The sequence below is a fragment of the Rhinolophus sinicus genome, linkage group LG06 (assembly GCF_036562045.2).
Source record: "Rhinolophus sinicus isolate RSC01 linkage group LG06, ASM3656204v1, whole genome shotgun sequence".
Taxonomy (NCBI): Eukaryota; Metazoa; Chordata; class Mammalia; order Chiroptera; family Rhinolophidae; genus Rhinolophus; species Rhinolophus sinicus.
In genome coordinates this window covers 95,189,795-95,210,905 of record NC_133756.1, presented here as the reverse complement: position 1 = coordinate 95,210,905, position 21,111 = coordinate 95,189,795, and the positions used below count along the sequence as shown (strand labels likewise).

Genomic DNA, 21,111 nt, shown 5'->3' with positions numbered 1-21,111 from the left:
TATCTCAGAGAAGCCATAAAGGATATGTGATATCTAGCAATGGACCTCAGAGAAACAAACTTCTCTTAAAAGGTAAACTTCTCTCTAACTTGTGTGTGATTTTTCATGTTACTCTAGCACCATTAAGTTTAAAAAACGTAATGGAAAGAGCTGATTGTACCATTTTTACAAGTTACACGTGGCTTTTTGATCTTGCTAACATTAATTATCTTGGTTAATTTCTTCCAGCCTGACCCAGGGAGGAGGAGGTATTTTAATGTATTGCTGAGAAAAATCCAGCTGCTCGAATCTAAATACTTATTTACCAGAGTATACTTACTGAACAAGAGCTAAGTATCAGGACTAAATTTCATTAATACTTTGAGGAGCTGGAAGTACATTTGTTAATTACTCATGATGAGACTGGTTTATATATAAATGTCTCTGCTGAAGAAAATTTTAGTTGTAAGACAGAATTGAGTCAAATGTGGGGTTCAAGAAATGGGCACCTATTGAAAACTGACTAGAAATCATTATTATAATCTCAACCTTATGGAAGATAGGAAAGAAAGAGAAAATGTGGTCTCTGCACTCTGAAAGGTAGGATGCATATGAAAACGACACTGAATTCCCACAGGAGAAGGATATGCAAACAAATGAAGGTTGGAATTTATGAGTTTTCATAAGTCAGTGAGCAGGTGAAACTGGGTAAGAAAGCCCATGACTTCTCTATGTCTTGAAGAGACTATTGGTTGGATGATAAATGCTGCATAAGATAGACATGAAAATCCTCAGAGCACAGAATTTTCATTTTCGCTCATTCATTATTTGTTAATCACCTACTATGTGACACATTCTAAGCTGAGGGTAGAATCACAAGGAAATGAGAAACTATCCCTACCCTCAAAGAGTTCAAAATGTAAACATGTAAATAAGTAGGTGCAATAAACCCATGTGGTTGCTCTGATACAAGACTAATCAAAATAGCATGGAAGGTAGTAGAAAATTCTACCTTGGGAGGAATTGAGCTTGGAAAAAATTTACATTAGAAGGTGACTCTTGAGCTGACATAGAGTGTTTGAGGTGCCTATGAAATATCCAGGTAGAGATGTTTAGGAGGCCATTTGCTATATGAGAATGGACCTCGTAATAGAGACTTGCACTTGAGATGTAGATTTAGAAATCATCAGTACAAAAATAGCAATTAAAGCAAGTAATGGATTATGTTGACCATGTGTAAAAATCAAAAGAGGGATAATCTTAAAATCTTGGAACTAGAAAGAATTTTAGAATTCTCTAGTCCAGTCTCTTCATTTTAATGATTAGAAAACCAGTTCTCAGAGAGATTGATGGTGTACTCTGTACTATATAGCCATCTTCTGGCAAAGCTAGGACCATCAGAGCTCATCTCTGAGTACAAACTGTGCGGTAATCTTTCACATCATTACAGCTGGCTTAGATGGAACAGTGTCCAAAGGGGGAGTTAATAGAAAAGTAGGAAAGACATAAAGCAGAGTATTGGTGGAAGAGTCTAAGACGATATCTTTCAAAGTATCCTTAGTTATTTATATATTATATCTTCCCTTACTAAATTCTGTGACTTCAGTTTACTTCATTTTCTTACAATGAAGAAATATGATAAAACATACTTTGTTAAGCATTTTAAGTATAACAGGCCTTCCATGTAAATGCACCTTGACAAATGTTACACAAAGAACTTTCAGTTTCTTCACTGTCTCAGCTAGAGGATTCTAGTCAGAAACTTCAATAGGCGTAAGTGATAAAGGATTTCATTAAAGTCCAGATAAAATGTAAATTTATCTTCTCTTAGCAACAGGAATATTAGACATTTAAAAGAAACCAAACTTTTTTAATGTTGTTTCAAAATCTGTCATTATTTATGACATATTTAAAATGAGATTACGAAAAAGAATGATTTCCCTTATAAGAACAAAACACAGAAACTCCAAATTTTAGCCTTGAAAGGAGAATCTTGTCAGGGGAAGGAACATAGCAATTTTACCTTCTAAATCTATCCTTACTATGACCATTTCTCATCTTTTCCACAACAACCTCGAAGAAACTAACAATTCAACCAATTGTCTGTTCACTTTCTCCATGCTTCTACTCTCTCCCTAGAGTCCACATTGCACATGGCAGCCAGAATTATCTTTTTCCCCAGCTTTATTGACAAACAATTGACAGATAACATTGTGTAAATTTAGGTGTACAATGTGATAATTTGATACATATGTATTGTTAAATGATTACCAGATTGTTAATACATCCATCACCTCACATAACTACAATTGTCTGTGTGTGTGTGTGTGTGTGTGTGTGTGTACGTTGAGAACATTTAAGATCTACTCTTAGCAGCTGTCAAGTATATAATACAGTGCTGTTAACTATAGTAACCACACTGTACATTAAAGTCCCAGAACTTATCCATCTTATAACTGGAAGTTTGTACCCTTTGACCAATATCTCCCCATCTCCTCCACTCCCCAGCTCCTGGAAACCACAGGTTTGTTTTTTCTCTTCTCTTCTCTTCTCTTCTCTTCTCTTCTCTTCTCTTCTCTTCTCTTCTCTTCTCTTCTCTTCTCTTCTCTTCTCTTCTCTTCTCTTCTCTTCTCTTTTCTTTTTTTGAGATTCCACATATAAATGAGATCACATAGTTTTTGTTTTTCTGTGTCTGGTTTATTTCACTTAGCATAATGCCCTGAAGTTCCATCCATGTGGTTACAAATAGCAGGATTTTCTCCTTTCCCATGGCTGAATATTATTCCATTCCATTGTATATATTATAACACACACACACACACACACACGAGTACATATATATATATATATATGTAGAGAGACTATAATACATCACATTTCTTCATTCATATAGACATGGGGGTGTAGATGCCTCTTTCAAATGGTGATTTTATTTCTTTTTCCTCTATATCCAGAAGTGGGATTGCTGATCATATGGTAGTTCTATTTTTAATTATTTTGAGGAATGTTTATGCTCCAGTTTCTCTGGTTTCCCATGTACATTCAGAGATGATGTTCACCTGCTACCCTAACTACAGGCAAAGCAGGAGTTTATAGTTGCAGCCCATTCTGACAGGTCAGTGCCTATGTTACACGGTTTGTTACATACAGAGGGTGCCAAAAAAATGTATACATATTTTAAAAAAGGACAAAAACTGTATTAATTGTAATACTTAATATATACCGATAACAAAAGATGAATACAAGCGACGTTTGACATCTGCAATTACAAGAGGTGCTCAAAGTGGTTACCATCAGCGTCCAGACACTTCTGATTACAGCAAACTGATAACAGCTCAGAGCACAGATAATAGCTCTTAAAATATGTATACATTTATTGGCACCCCTGGTATTTTTTTTGGGGGTGGCAGAAATTGGTTTATTCTGGGTCCGTCCAGCGAGCCAGTGGGGTGCTGGGGTGGGACAGTGAGAGCCTAGGACTCCACAGATGGTGGCTGCTGATGTGGTTGTGGCTACGATGTCTGGGTGCTTTCTGATGTAATGCCCTGGCCCCCAATGTCTGGGATGTGCATATTTTCACTGTCCACAGGCGCCAAGATGGCCTTGTGGATGGAGGTGGCCTCGGAATGTAGTTTGAGGTGGTTGAGCATCATGCAACTTGCCAGCAGCGTAGCTGTGGCATTGGTGATACTTCTGGCTATGTCCCTTGTAGGGGTCTCACACAACATACATGTGGCCATGAGGACAGGGCCCCTGAGCAGCCCTGCACAGACATTGTTGACGATGTTGCCATTGAGATTAGGTTTCACCATGACATGGAACTGCCGGGGCTGAACACCAGCTGCACAGTGGTTTTGTCCTCAATCATATTCTCACAGGTGATCTGGGGGTACCGGCTGCCACCTCCTTGCAGTGCTGGAGGAAGAGTCCGTCACCAAGTTTCATGATGTTGGCCTTGTGCATGGCTGTCACTTTCTTGCACCCACTCTCCTGGTCCAGTCTGAAGGGTACTGAACAATGCACAGGGACTTGGCCTTGGTGAGATCCTCAGGCCTGCCACACTGGTGCTCCAGGCTGCTGTACTCGCCCTCCGTGTTTGCCCTGACGATGAGGATATCTGTGTTCCCCGGCTAGGTCACCACTCCTGGAAGGCTCTTACAGTGGATGACGCTGGCATAGAGGTCCAGGCTGGTGCAAAGGATGTTGCAGGATTTGAGGGATGGTGGCAGGTTACGGTTTGTTTCGATGTTGCCCTTCAGGAGCACGCGGATCTGACAGAGGGCCACGATGGTGTTGTGGATGGCCTCTTCCTCGGCCTTGGAGCTCACGTGCACCTCTCCAAAGTGCCAGCACACTCGCGTGCCTGAACAGACTTGATGTGTGACACGAGCTCAGTCGCAATGTCGTCCTCGGGGATCACAGTCACCATGCACCCCTACCGTACTTAACCGATGGAGGAACTGTTTATTACAGCGAGAAGCTCCTCGGGGGGGCCTCGTGGGTGCCCAGAACTTCCCAAGGATGGCAGAGGAGGGCCAGCCTGAGCACTGCCTTCGCAGAGCCGCCAGCGTTTTTGCCACGACTGGAAATAAGAACCCTGCTCGACCTGACCTGCAGCCACCGCTCTCACCAGAGTTCAAAGGACGCAGTCTCTATTTGTTACATGTTTTTAATGTCATCTTGGTAGACAGCGTGATTTTTCAAGCTCCACGCTAATGAAAGACAAACTTTTTGTGGGTGCTCTTAGCAGAACAGTGCCCTTAGCTTTACTTAAGAGATGCTAAAATAGAACGAACAGTGAATAATGATTTAAAATGTACCAAAAGAGTCCAGCTTACAAAAACTACTTTTCTGTTCTTTGCTCGGGCAAACTCAGATAAATGCTTTAAAAGCCATGTCCCATTCTTCTGAGAGAGAAGTATTTGTTAGATGCAAGAAGTCGGTACAAATTCGGCCCTTGATTTCTTAACCTCTTGCTCATGAATTGTAATTGTAATATGTCCCATCCTAAAAGAAAGGAGTTGATATATTGGTGACTTTGTTCCCTCAGTCTGTGAAGAGAATGTCTGCACTTCGGTACTGTGGGTAACTTACTGAAGCTGTCTAAGGGTCCAATGTTCTCCCTTGAGAGATGAGCAAACTGAATCTCAGAAAGCCTCATGGACTGCCCAGCAGCCCCAAACTAATTATTACTGAAGTCAGGACTAGAACCCAATAAACTATTGTGCATCTCTTGGTCACATGATCTTTCCAGCCCACCAAATAATGATATATATCATTCTATAATTATAGGCATCTTAAACTGCATTGCTTTAATCTAATAAGAATTTATATCATTAAAAATATTAACTTATTCACAGATTATGTCCTCACATTAAAATAGTTCACAATTATATTTTGGCAGTGAAACATATTAATTGGTATTTTGAAATGACACTCATTCCCTTGTTCTCTGCATTTTACTATTTGGAGTAGTTTTGGAAACGTAGATATAATTCTCAGATCTTCACTTTTTGAATAGCTTTATGTGCATAGTTTGGTTTGTATGAGAAAAGTCTTATAAACTAGGAAGTTGGGGAGGTATGTAAAAATAAAATCTTAAAGTACATGAAAATACAGATAAATATTTATATACCCAAAGTGTGGAAGAGATATTTCTAAGCATGGATGAAAAAGTCAAAAAACATAAAAATTGATATACCTCACATACACAAAATGTTGTACAAGTCCAAAAAATACCAAAAACAAAATTGAAAGCATAATGATGAAATAGCAAACACACTTGTAACAGATAACACATAAATAGTTAACATTCTTAAAATAAAATGAACTCATAAATCAAAAGTTTATGAGTATGTTCCATATCATACAATTTTGCTAGAAAAATGTACAGATATCTGATTGAAACAGGACTAAAAACATATTCACAGAAATATTAACATTGTTGGTACTGAATGATGGATGATTTTTGTTTTCTACTTTTGTCTATTGTGAAAATTAATAAAGGAGACATCAACCAACACTGGAGTCTGCAGGGCCTATAAGAGGAGCTCTCAGGTGCTACCACTCATCCTTGGTTGCCCCAAATAGGAAGAGACATGCTTTGTATCTCCAACAGGAAGATGTTTTCTACTCTACAGTAGTATCCCAGCAGGAAGAATAAGGATTTTCTCCTCCCTTGGCAGCAGCCCAACCAATGAGAGACTGTCACAAACCACCTAATGACAAGCCACTATACGTCAAACTCCCAGTTTCTTCCAATGGACTCTTTGTTTATAACAGCTCCTTCCAATTTCCTATTTCCACTATAAAATAACATTCCTCTCTTTTGTTCTCTGGACTTGCCTATGACTTTGCCATAGCCTGTGTGTTCCAAATTATAATTATCTGCTATTCCTGAATAAACCCATTTTTTGCTGGTAAAATCACTAACTTTGATTTTTAATGTCATATATATATACACATATATATGTATATATATGTATACATATATATACACACACACACATATATGTATGTACATATGTGTATATATACATTCTAAAATTTTTATAATAAACATCTGGGCTTAAGAAGGAATGCTAAACTTCTGAAACAACAATGGAAAAGAAAAAGTGGATTGAAGTGTGCGTCAGTATTTACCTCTAAAGACTTACTTTATATTATTATATTGAATGGTGTTACCCATATATTCTCTAGTGGAAAATAAAAGCCTTCTTGTGAAAATGCTTCTCACCAATTATTAAATAGAGAATTATATAAAGATGTGATGTAAAGAATTCTGGAATGATCACATTTGGCTCCACCCAAAACATGGATAATGGAACACAACTTTTGATATCTTTAAAAATAGCCATGAAAACATGTGATCAGGGTCAAATAGGCATTTAGCTGTTTGAGGACAGTTTAGTCACAGGCTGAAAGCAAATATAGCGAGGGATAAAATAACACTACAGATAATGAATATTTTGAATTATAATCTTTGTATTAAAGGCTAAGATATGAATGGAAATTTCCATTTTCAGAAAGAATATTGCCAGATAACCCTTCTTGCCATCAGTCCCTTTGATCCCATTCCAGAGGTCAGGTGGAATATTATAAGCTAATAAGCAAATAATCTAATCATTCCTCCAGCAAGGGTAGCTTGCATACATTTAATCATTGAGTGTCTGCAATGCATGTCTTAAACAAATCCCTCTCCTGTCCCTTGATAGTGGAGCTGGGGACACTTGTCTTATGAGTCCCTGAAGACAGACATTGCCAGGCCAATATTTCAAACATTTGGGATGATTAGTTGTACCCTGTCCCTGGATCTCAGGGAGGATGACCATTCATTTTTATCCTAGGTGATTATGCTATATGTGAGTAGATGAGCCATAAACTTCCTTGCTCACAGGGATATATTCCACCATCTCTTAAAACAAAACAGTTACCTGGAGTTTTAAAAAGCTTTCAGCCAAAATAATCTAACTTACCAAGGGTGACTTATTTGGGGAAAGTTTCAAAAGACATTTGCCAGAGTATTTTCCCTAATTTTGAAAATTTTTCTTCTGTTTGCTGTTTTCTATTCATTTCTCAGAGGAAGAAAATAAATTCTCTCCTAATTGTATCTGTATTTCTTGACAGAGCTAGTGCTTATATGGTTTCTATTGAAATGCATAAGAAACATAGAGGGATTTGTCAGAATTCACAAAACATAACAAACGAATACACTATCAATATTTATTCCTTCAGTGAATTCTTCATTTGTTCACGATGCATTGCTCTGTTCATAACTCACTGAGGGAAACTCCAATAATACTAAACTTAGAGGCCTGGACCTGGGATCACTCTATGGAGAAGATCCTTCAGAACAAAGACTTTCAACACCTCAGTACATGGATTTCTGGCATGCAGTCCCAGGAATGTATGTGGAAATAATAATATACCAGTGTCTTAATGATTATAGGAACAGAATAAAGCAAAAATTGAAAACCATTAGGATCAATCAAACTCTGTGATTCAACCAAACCTTTACAAGTATATTTTATTACATGCTCGTCATCAAACCAGCTGTTTTTCAAGTAAAATGGGAAAGACCTTGGCTGGAGACCAGCTTTTATTGGCAACAACATTTAATACAAGGATATCAAGATTTCAAGAATCAGTAATTAACAAGAATCCATGAGCATCTTTCAAAGTTAGAGAATTTACCTGTGATTTTAATAACATATATGCTTAGAGCTATAAGAAGCCCTGAACATGAGTCCTCTATTATTGGAAACATAATTTTAATAAAATATAAAATGCATCTTTAATAACAAATAGCCTCATGGATAAGACATACTTGCAGATTTCCACTGATTTAAGAGTTAATTTTACAACTTTTTCATTTATCATTATGGACAATAAAGTACAATGTTTTAATTGGGAACTTGTAGGATTCATCAGCTAATAATCCATGTAATATTGATATTAATATCAAGATATTTTCAAAAATTCATTTTTCTTATGTTATGAGACAAAGAACTTCTACATGTGAGTTTCTGATTTCTTCAGATGGAAATTAGTCCAGGAAGCTGTTAGCAATAGGATAAGTGAAGATTAGAGCAAATACCAGTCCAATGGGTGCAGAAGACAGTTGCTCCAGTGAGCAAAGAAGAGGTCACCAACTAGGATGGGGTCATGAGGCCATACTTGAAAGCTAAAGAAGAATCAAGGTGTGTTTGCAGATAGAGGGAATCTATTCAAGTAGAAAAAGGATGAACAACCTGTAATTATTACTTGCGTAGTAAGACTTGAGGAAAACATAATGATCCTGGAGAGAAGAGATGGATAATCAAGAAGGTTGATTAAAGCCTGTATATACCAAACAAAGATGCCTTAGCAAGGGACTGCACAGAAAACTGCAAATTGCAAAATATAACTTTGCTAATAGCTTTCATTGTATTTGATACAGATCAAATAATATATATTTCATTTACATCTCCAAAAATATTGCCAGAGGTCTCTCTACAATGTGTTGTTGAAAAGCTAGGTGCAGATTTAAATTCCGCAAATAGCTCTTGTAAACACAGTAAAGTTTAGTATTAAAAAGATGCTATGAACATAGACAATAGTTTAGTGGTTACCAGAGGGTAACAGGGGAGGAAGGTGGTAGATGAGGGTAAATGGGATCAAATATATGGTGATGGGAGGAGAACTGACTCTGGGTGGTGAACATACAACGTGATATTGTGTGATATTGTGTACATCATATATATGATGTATTACAGAATTGTACACTTGAAACCTATGTAACTTTACTAACCACTGTCACCCCAATAAACCTTAATAAAAAACAAAGGAAGAAGAAGGCACTATGATTAATTATTTTGTATTAACTGCTGTCTTTTATGGATCATAGATAATGTGCTGGACACTACATGAAACCTGTTCCATACATGATCGAATTCGTCATTGCTGCAGCTTTAAGAGATGAGGGAGCAGGAAGACAGAATGGTTAAGTAGCTTGCTCATGCTAGTGAGACTGGTTATTAAGAGGCTCCACAGATATCTGAACTTGAGGCTAACTGTCTGTGTTCTTTCATCACTTCTGAACTATTCCTTCTTTTATTCATAAAGAATCCTTTTATAAGATAAACAAACATCCTTGATTTGTGCTAAGTACAAGTTTTCATACATTCCTTAAATGCATTTCAAAAGAACATTTGGTTCACTTCACCAGTAGCCTGAAAGTTATTAAAGATTGTACTTTTGATATTGCTAAGCTAATCTTAAATACTATTTATACTCCCAAGCTAAAATGGATGGCTGAGGAAATTATTTTGCTACCTTAGGAAAATTGCAAGTTTGAAATGAAAAGAAGAAATATTGACCTGAATTATTCATATTTTTATTTCCTTGCACTTAGCACAATGTTTGGTACATAGGGCGCACTCTTTGTTTTTTTTTGTTGTTGTTGAGGGAGGAAATACTATTTCATACTCAAAATTCAACAAACCATTTCATTTTCACTGACAACTCTGTGCCAAAATTCCCACTCCTAAGAACTGCTAAATTTCTCTGTACTTGAATGGCGTTATATAAATGGATTACCCACATCTTGGCCAAAAGCTAGTTATATTATTAAAAACAAATATTAGAGAAAATGGGAATTACAAACACTATGAAGAATAAGGCCACGTCACCAAAATCCCTTAGCTAAAATTATTTCCTCTATGAACTCAAATGATTCCATTGCTAATTCAAACTCTTAAGATCTGACATTAGGGAGAAAATACCATTTGAAGTCCAGTAGACAAAGCCCTAGTCAACACTGCTTGTCATCCCACCAAGAAAAAAAGCACTCATGAAATATTACGCAGCAAGTGATAGGTTTATAAAGTCAAGTAAACATCTTATAAGAGCATCAGGGGCAAGTCAGTCATAAGGCATTCAAAAAACTGTTCATTCTTTTTAAAAGCATGAATGTCGCTTAGGGATGTGACTTTGTGTTGTTGGTGACACATTTTCCCTGCACACATTCATCCTTATCCTTACACTTGACAAGTATTCATCAGAGCTGCCACCCATCATAATTATCACTTGGCACTATAAGCCACACCGAATGTAAAATATTTAATAGCCATTGTAGAACAATGTAAATCAACTAACAGTTAGGTCAATGACAACCTTATTCTTGACCTGACCGTAAGGGGACTTCCAGACTCATTTACGTGGTTAAAGTAGAGAGTTGGTTAATGTAAAGTTTGAAACAAAAGTGTAGCACCCATACCTCTGCAAATCACTCCTGACAGAAGGTGAGATTAGCACACTCTTGACCTTGCAGGTCCTCTTGCCACTTCCCACTCAACTCTCAACTAATCAAAGCACTTTGCAGGTTTCAAATCTCAAAAGCAGGCTTGCTGTCTGGGCACATTAACTGAGCTTGTTGGAGCTGAGTGCCAAGCACACAGGTCGTGGGTTTCATTCTGATAAGAGCTGGTAAAGCTTTGCACAGAGAAAAACTCAATACTGTGGCCAGACTCTGGTTAAAGCCAGTGAAAGAGACCTCCTGGGAACAAAGGCACCACTCAGTCATATAACTTCATCAGCACTCCTGAGTAAACAACTCAAAGTCTTCTCCCACTGGTTGAGAAAATCATTTCTAAATAGGATAAATGGTGTTTAAATGAGAGTTCCTGCAATTTGAATCCTATTGTTCCCGTCTATGGGCTTTTACAATTCCTGTTTAGTTTTGGTTATCATCAGTTAACAACAGTCTGTTATTACATTTGCCTGTTATCACATCAGCAATATTCATCAGCAGTTTCAGTGAGTGAAATCACCAGGCTTTGCACAGCAAAATTTTAATACTAGATTGGCTCTCTTTTGTCTCCTGCTATACTGTTTTGCATTATCACATGCTGTGTACTTAGTGAATGCAAAGTTCACTAAGTACATTGCTGTATTCATTGCTGTATTCACCTAAGCCAAAAGTAACAAAAGTAACGTTAATAAAGTAACGTTTGCTGAAAATAAATAAATAAATAAATAAATAAATAAATAAATAAATAAATCGAATTCCAAAGTCAAAGGGAAAATACTCTCGAGATTAGGTAATCTATTACTTTTCTTCTACTGGAGTGGGAAAAGTAAGATCTGACCATGTTGTTGCCCAGGCCCAAGGACTAGCTGAGATATTCCCCGCATGTGGATATCTTTAGGCATACTTCATGTCTCATACTTAGACCTTATACCTATTTCTTTGTTCCTATCAGCACAGTTATGGAGATGGAAGAGAGTTTACAGATCACTAAGTTCACAGTTCTATTCTATATCTGACTACGATTGTTGAATGACCAAAATACGTAACTCACTGTGCTAGGCACAGGGTAACCCGTAGATGCTTAAGTTGTACAATTGCCCTTGAGGAATTTATCATCTAGAGTCATTCTAATTCCCCACTATTGCCATTCCCTTTTACATCAGCAACATTTATTTTCTTGATGGCTTACCATTATGTGAAATTATCTTGTTCATTTATGTCTGTATTTGTTTCCAAGTCTTCCTTAGAAGGTAAGCCCCTGAGGGTGGGATGTTTTCTAACTCTGTTACTGCTTAACCCCCAGAACCCACAACAAGGTCTGTTAACTAACGTGCATTCAATAAACCTAGGTAAATGAAAGAATAAATCATCACTGGGTTGCCTGAGGAGCAAATTTGTGCAAAGCTCTAGCTTTGGCTGTATGTGTTAATAAATATCTGTAGAATGAATAAATTAATAATATAAGACCTATAGAAAAATGTGCTCTATGCGGGCTATAAGCAAAGTCCTTTTGGTCCACAGAGGAAGGAATGATTTAAGTCTATCTAGGAGGCTAAGGGAAAAGGTGTGAGGAGAAGTGGCCTTGGATTGACCCTTGAATGACAGAGCTTTTGATAGGGGAGTAGACAGGTGGAGAGGAGACTAGGCACAAAGGCAGACAGGAACACGATACTGGACCTGTGAGTATGCCATGTGCCCAAAGTACTGGGCTGGAAATGAGGCTGAAAAGGAAGAAGCAGGGCAAATCAGAGGGTCTTCAACGCCATGCTTGGCATGTTTTTTGTTTGTTTGTTTGTTTGTTTTTTGTTTTTTAGTAGGGTATTTAATTATTATTCGACAGGTACTTACAGACTTTCACTATTGCTGACTATACGGTTCAGGGTGCAGAAGATACAGAAATGAAAGAACATCAAGGTCACTGCTCTCAGTGAGCTTTAATCCTGGCCATCCTTTGCCTACCTACAAGGAAAACAAGCCCCCAAAAGTTCAAGTATCAGCGTCACAAGCAGATCTGATGCCTGGAGCCTGGGTCTTTCATAGTGCATTGCACTAACTTGTAGAGAACTGGTTTTAAATACAGCCACATTTCCCTTACTTCAGTTCACATGCCTTCCTTTCTGGGTGTATGATGAAAAAAAAAAAAAAAAAAAAAAAAGTTTTGTCATCTTGATTTTAGTGATATTAACCAACATAATCGAGTTCCTAGAAAACAAACAGTAAATAACAGGTAGCTACTGAGAATAATGGAAAAAAAAAAAAATGAACACAAGAAATTCAGTGTGGTTGATTTGGAAAAACTTTTTGGAATGTCCATAAACTTCTAAGGCAACGTTAAAATTAGAATTGATTCTTTATTTTGGAAATGAAATCCTTAAAATGATAATAGCATTCTCCACTCAAATACAATTTAGTTTTATCTTATTCCTCAGCAGGGTACAACATTACCTTTCTTCTTCAAAGAAGAGTTAGAATATTTGCCTGATGAGAAGATTCAATAGATGAGAATCCCTTAAATCCTTTATGATGACCCCTGAGGGTGGTCAGCAGGGAGTGATAGGTGGGATTACTAAAAGCTATCTCTAAACCCAGCAGGGATCATAGGGGTGCTAGAATACAAATGTGCCTGGATGGCTTTCATCAGAAGATCTCTAAGTATTAACAAAATAAAAGCAAACTCTACGCCTCCAAATGAAGAGCAGAGGAGGAGATGAGACACTCTTTTACTTTTCACCTTGCTGACTTAAGGACTGCAGTAATTTTGGTTGCTAGAAAGATTTAATATTCAGTGTATTAAAGCAGTTTTAAAATACGGTTTTGGTGACAAAGCACTCAGAATCTAATTCCACACGGAACATTGACTGTGTCACCTTAGGCAAGGTAAACATTATGCTGAAGATTCCTGATTTGTAAAATAGAAAAATCACACCCCCTACACAAACCCCTTGGGTTAGTTGAGGATTAAATTAGATAACTCATGTGAAAGTAACTGGCCCAGGTGGACATTCATCACATTCTTTCCAAAACTGGCACACCCTTTCCAAAATATTATCTTCCCACTGGAAAGATAGCTGTATTAATCTCTGCAAAGATGGCAATCCCCTTTTACAAATCCTGGAGTCAGACTCTCTGGATTCAATCCCAACTTCACCACTGACCACCTAGAGTCCTTGTACCATTACTTAATTTCTCTGTGCCTCAATATTATTATCTAAAAATTGAGACAATAGTAATTCCTATCTCAAAAGATGTTTTGAGGGTTAAATAGATCATTATATGTAAAGCTGTTAGAAAAGTGCGGATACATAGAAAGTCTTAGACTTAATACATTTTCACATTTCTTTCCTTGGAAAAAAGTATGGTTTGTTCCATCCAACCTACAATTGCCTAACAATATTATCACATACAATTGAGATTTTGAAATTGTCAGAAAGCTTTAACATCTCTCATGTCATTTCACTCTCCCTACTACTGCTTTCAGCTTATAGGCACTATGGTGTCTGTTTCTACCCGGTCTCTATGGAGCTGGGTGTGGACACAGACATATTAGATAAACTAATTGTTTGGGTCTTCTCAAAGAGGAGATCTTCTGATGTCCTGACTGGTCATTTCTGCAACCATTAGGCAAAAGAATGTATAATCTCTTCCTGGGCTTTTTCCCTGGTGATGAAATGCATTCCTCCAGCTCCATAACTACCTCCAGTAGCTTCCCTACAAAAGCTGTCTGCCCCATCCCACAACAAATGATCTGAGTGCTTACTCTTTGCTATGCACTTCTTGGCATTGGCGATACACAATAAGCAAACTGAACATGGTCAGTTTGGTCATGTGAGGAACAGATGAGACAGAAACACATGTATGTAAAAGTACTTTGAGGAACAGACGTGTGTAAAAGTACTTTGTCAGCTGAAAATTACCATACTTATGCAAAAGACTGTTACTTAGGTATTTTGAAAAATATCAAACAAAAATTTTTCAAAGGGCAAGAACTTCTTTTAGAAATAGTTGAAGGAATTTAAAGATAAAAACTATATATGCAAACTGCTAATTCATATAGGAGTTTAGCCCATTCTTAAACTGAGCCATCTTTTAACCAGTCTCCTATCTCTTGGCAAAACATGTCTACATCCAAATTAATTATTGCTATTTCTAGCTCATGAATTAAAATTTGTGATATTGGAGCTGGGAGAAATTTTACAAATCATTGACCAGTCTTTTCAGCTTACAGGCACTGTTATGTCTTTCTCTACCAGGTCTCTCTTCTCAGGGCTTCTCCCTGGTGCCTTTCTCATGGAAGGAGTGTATGCCCCGCCCCCTCGATGGCAGGCTTGGTCATGTGACTTGTGTTGACCAATAAAATGTGAGGAGAAGCTATAAAACATTGTGTGGTTCTACCATTGCTCTTTTCCCTGTGCTGCATAGTCCAGGTTCAGGTATGGGGGGAGGGTGCTGATCCTTTAGCGTGGGTCCTCATATGAAGGTACACGAAGCACAGCTACAGGTTATTAGCAGCTGATACGTAACATAAAGGAGAAATCAACCTTTGTTTTTGTAAACCATTGAAATTTCAGGGTCTTTTGTTACTATAGCATAACTAAGCAAACTATGCCTATTTCAAGAATCTGTGCTCAGAACTATGACTTTCCAGTGGGGATACATTTAACTCAAGAGAAAACTAGAACTAGATTCCATGTTTTCTGACTCCTAGTCCAGATGTCTTCCACTCTAGCCCATGCTTTAAGAAGAGAGAATCCTTCTTTAAATAATTCTTCAGAACTTCAGAGTGATTTCTAGTCATACGTTTTTGTTCCTTCCCCAAATTCACTGGTGGCAAGCCATAAACACCACCTCAGTCTCTAGTACCCTCCCAATCTCTACCCAACTCTGCCCCAAATCTCAATGTTGAAGAAAGAGAAGGTCAAACATGTTGATTTCAAAGGTAATTGACAATATTGGAAGTGTGAGTGGATGTCCACTGTGAAGTACACAGGTGCAGGTGAAGTCCACAAGGCAGATAACCGGAAGCAGTGGTACTCGGTCTAGGGTGGGAGTGAGGGACCCATTTACTTTAATCCAAGTGCTACTTCAAAATTTATCTCAGTCTGTGTTCTGATCCAATAGATGCAGTACAGTGTACACTTCTCATTACATTCCAGCTGATATTATCTTAAGCAATATTTACATTTATATTTTAAAAAGGTAGAAATAGTGCAAAGGGTGGTGGCATAGACAGGGAGTAATCCCATAGTAGATGTATTTGAAAAAACACTAATTCTTCTTCTAACATTAGATCAACAATATGAGCGTAAGATCCCTTAAAGAAAAATCACTGGCATTAAAAAAAAAAAAAATCCTCTGTAAAGGAAAACTTTATTTTGTATGAAATGATACAGAAGCCTGGAAACACAAACACTGAACTGCATTCACCCTGTTCTCTCTGCATTATTTGACGTGTGAGAAGCAAGGAGAAACTGTATCATTTAGGATGACTCTTTAACAACCATCTTTTAAAGTATTTTGAAGAGACAGTAAACATATTATATAACTGTATTATCTTCCCGTTTACATGAAAGATTAAGTTAGGGAGGACATTAAGGGTCCTGTAGTTCATAGTCCTACAAAATGCAACAATTGTTTGTGTTATCATCAAAAGTGGCCAGTCACTGGTTTTGTTTCCAGCTATGGAAGTTCTATTTTAAAGTAAATCCAACAGTTGTACAATTCTCCCAAATTTGGCACAGTATTGTGTATACTGCTATGTTAATTGGATACTTATGGGCAGGAATAATACAATTTAAATTCAAAGCCCTTGTCTACATGCAGAACAAAACCTGGTACCTATGGGGGTGCTGCCAGAGGGGTTGGCAATTGGGCAGTTAATGATCCAGCTCACACCATCTATTGTGTTCAAATGCTGACCATAGTAGTCTCAACCTTAATGTGAAATTCATTTTCCTTGAGAAGTCTTGGTGAACGCCTGTCATTCTGACTGACAGGTTTAGAGGAGGCCTCCTCAGTAATAGAAACACTGCCTCTGAGCAAGATGGAAAACAATGACATTTCAGCAGCTTCTTGATATCCAGGCTGGGGAAAGAAAAGCCTCCCCGTGCTGTCCCCAGCAGATTGGATAGGAAAGAGTGGCAGTGCTCCTGGAGGGTCTCAGATGCTCTCTCACAGAACCTGATTCAGCAAGTTGGCAGTCTGAGCACTCCAGCCTTTAGCACTTAGCTATCTGCAAAGAGAACAAGGAAAAGGAGGGGATCTTTCTCACATTTCCTCATAATGTGGAGAGAGAACTGGGCAGTAACATTTCATGTATGAAAGCCCAAAACTATTTTAGTCAGGCAAAAACCATCTGATTAGAATTGTTTTATTCTCAGCGATGTCTAGGATACTTTCTATTGAGTTATGGAGGATAGAATGAAGGTAGGAGAGGAAGGAGAAAGATTGCTCAAAGCCAAATAATGTTGTATTTAACCAGTCTCAAATAATGCCAGCTAAGAAAGGTAGATATTTGATTTAGTGCTTACTATGGCTCCATTTATTTTTGTTCATCCTCTGTGGGGTTTGTCAACCTCTACAGTCACTGTTCAGCCAATGCATATATTAGATTTCATCAGGATAAGTAAAAGAAAAACATCCCAACTCTCTTGTTTAAGTGGAAGACACTATCCTTTTAAGAGCATCATCAACAACGAGAAAGCCATAAACTTTTAGAAAAGATAAGAATATAAGTTAACAAGCATCTTTGCTCTCAAGAGAACACTGTATTATCTTCTGCCAAATTCTTAGCTTAGTGATGGGATAGAAAGCTGATGATTTATTGTACACAGTAAAGAATATTGCTTTTGGGAGCTGTTTCAGCCTGGACTCCATATTCACTTGAAAAATAAAAAGGAAACTTTAAATTGGATTTCTGAAACTGGTTGAGTGTTTTCAGTCTAAAAACTATTGAGTAGATTAATTTTAAAATGGGGCACCATAAGCACCATATCACTTTTGAGAGGCTACCGGTCTGCAATGCCTTTTAGACCTACGCACCACTGTGGACAAACACTCTTGAAGCCTTCACTGACCACTCTCTCCTATTCTCTTCTGAAGACTGTACTTTCCTCCAGGTCCACTCATGAAAGCTCCCACTCTGAAAACCCGCTAGGCTGGGAAATGTGGGTGTGAGGGTGTCTTTCAGCAGGCTCCATTCTGGCACTTCCCAACTACTGATAGAATTCACACTATATTCATACAGTCCACAATCTAAAACTTATAAAAGGGATGCCACTCAGAGGCACTCAACATGATCAATTTCTTACATATTCTCTTAAAGATATTGCAGGCATGTACAAATACACGTATATAGTGACCTCCTCTGAATCTCAGGCCACCAAGCTGTTATGCCTTGCTTTCACTCTCTATAACACTGCTTCTTACTGAAATCCTGGTCACTTCTCCACCTTCACTAAGGACCACAGCATCTGTATTCCTGTATTTGTCTCCAACTCTTGTTACCATCATCCTGGATGATGTCAACATACATGTAGATAATACAGAGAATATCCTTAGTTTACAGTCGTTTGACTCTTTGCGCTCTGATAGCACTTCTTATTTAACCCCATTTCAGCAACTTCCTTCTATTCTGAAATCTTAAATGCACAGTGCACTCGGTGAGCATGCCCTCCATATCCTTGCATGCCCTTGAATTCCTCGCTGCTATCCCTCTCTCTTCAACTTCTCTGAGGCCTCCAGACATGTAATGCCCCCTTGTTCTCCTAAGTTGTCAGCCTTCTATTGATCTTAAAGATCTCACAATTCATCACTTCAAGCCTTCTCTTATCAATACTCCCTTACCACCTAGCTGTCCTGGGACACCTTCCCTGCAAAAGCCCCACTCTGGAGTAATCCAATCATTCTTCAACATCTAGATTCTGCTGGTGAAAAATGAGAAAGCCAGCACACCGTGTTGCCTTTCTTTCTCCTATATCTTTATCCTTCCCCTCTATTTGTCTGTCCTGTGTAACCTGTAAAAAAAAGATTGTGTCTCTCTATCATCTGAGAAATTACTTCCTTGATTCCAACCTCCACTCTGGGTATCATTTCTTTAAATCTGTGTCCCTTTACACTCAAGCTTCTTGAAACAGTTTACACTTGTTATTTATTGCAGTTTTGATTCATGCTTCGTCCCATGGCAGCCTAGTTCTTGGTCCACCACTCTGATGAAAAGACTCTTATTAATATTTCTAATAGCATCTGAATTACCAAAGCCAAAGCATCCTTTCTAGCCTGTGTTTTATCTGACCTCTTTCTCCCATTTAAAATTGTTGATGACGCCCTCTGTAATACTCTCTTCCCTTGGTTTTTATGATATTATGCTCTAGTGTTCTCATTTTACCTCTTTATCTGTTTCTTCTCTGGATTCCCTTCTTTTAATGTCTTCTTAAATGTCTGTGTTTCCCAAGACTGTGATACTTGATACTTGGCACCTGAATAAACTCATCAAATTTCTTGGCCTCAGCAATAATTTATACACGAATACCTGACTTAATATTCCAGGCCAAGAAATCTTTGCTGTGAATCCAGATCATTTTGCCAGATTCCCTCTGGCCACCTCCCACTAGATGTTCCCTAAGCTTCTCAAACTCAAGATGTCAGAAATGGTACTCATCAATTTGCCCACAAAACCTGCTCATCTTCCTGTGTCTCCTTCCCTAGAAAAATACTACCTTTACCTCACTGTGTATATCATACACCTAGAAGTCATGTGGAAATATTCCCCACTTAGTCATTCAATGCTTCAGATCATACTTTTTTTTTTTTTTTGCAGGTTCAAATTTTTATTGTTTTAAAATTCTACATAGATCATACTTTCTTAATCCTTCAAAACCATGTTTTCTAACCTATGTTTTAATTCAGGAGTTTATGGTACTCCTCCTGGATTACTATGACAGCCTAACTAGTCTTTCTCAATGCTTACCCAACTGCAATCTGCCTCCATTGGCCTGCACATTGGTCTTCAAATGTAAAGTCAAAATAAAAAGTGCTATACCATCCATGTAACTTCCAAGGCTCAGATCCCTCAGAGTTTCTGAATAGTTTGCAGTCCTTTGATGGGTACATCAAAATCTTCATGATCTGGCTCCTATCTTCCTCTCCAACGTCATTTTCAGCCAGTCACTTGCATTTCCCTAGGCTTTCCAAGTTATTGCATTTGCTCTCTTTATCAGCCCTCTTAAATCTGCAGAAGCTGCTCCCTTAGCTTGGAAAGTTCTCCCAACACTTTCCCATTTAGCTCACTCGACCTCATCATTTAAAATACAAATGAAATCACTTCCTTTGGGAAGAATCATTCGTTCTAATATAGAGACTACCACTTCTGTGTTTCTGGAGTACACAAAAACTTTTACAGGACATTTTTTCATTACCTTTCATGCTTCCACAGCAGTCAGTATAGTGTCTGGGACATATTAGGCTCTCAATAAAGACTTGAAGAATGACCGGCCTCCTCGGGCATGATGTTTGTCTTCCTCAGATTCTTAATGAAGACCCATTATCTATCAGCTGGGAATTTAATTAGTGAGTTTAAAGACCATATTTTCAGGTGTCAAACTCTGTATAAGCTATCTTTATTCACACCGGTGGCTTCAAGTTAAAGGTTGGCTTATGGGTTAATGATTATTTCAATTTTTAAGCATTTCTAAATGTGTGACAACTAAAGTTTCTAAAAACCACTTCCTTGGCAGCAAGAAAGCAGTTGACATTTAGTTTGATCTCCAAAAGTGTTTTTCTTCTTGGTTAACTATTGAGGTATCACCCTTAACATGAATGTTATGAAGGCGGGGTATTGGGTGACTAATTCAATTATTTTAAGGCCATGTGAAAAGAGTACTTTCACATATTTCTTTCCTTTGATATCAGAGCTACTCCTTCAGGGGCTTTAAGTATTGAAATTTGAGATATTGCAAATATTCTCACAGATTCAACTCTGATAACACTGTACAAGCCTTTTAAAATGTATTCATGACCCATATTTGGCTTATTACTAAATTGAAAAATATAGACTCTGGTAGTAATAAAATACACAGACAAAAGAACAAGCGGTTTTCATAATACTGTTAATTTTGGAGCTGCAAAACTCTAAAATTTAAATGTTGTGGACAAGAAACATTACCTTATAAAACAGGAAACATTTATATTTTAAAAAGTAGTCTTACAAATGTAAAAGAAAGTAGTTTCCCTGACATAAGTGATCATGCCTAATTAATTTGAAAGACATGGAAAAGATGGCTGTGATAATTATACGTGCTCTACATCTCAGAGGGATTAAGTTATTTACCTGGCATAGGTCCATCAGT

At 37.8% G+C, this 21,111-nt stretch overlaps 1 protein-coding gene and 1 pseudogene across 4 annotated transcripts in view; both read right to left on the bottom strand.

The window, feature by feature from the left end:
• The window catches only part of PDGFD (platelet derived growth factor D), a 256,110-nt gene that overhangs the window by 38,179 nt on the left and 196,820 nt on the right, over positions 1–21,111 (bottom strand). The window lies entirely within an intron of this gene.
• On the bottom strand, positions 3,480–18,277 carry LOC109437502 (isocitrate dehydrogenase [NAD] subunit gamma, mitochondrial; annotated as a pseudogene).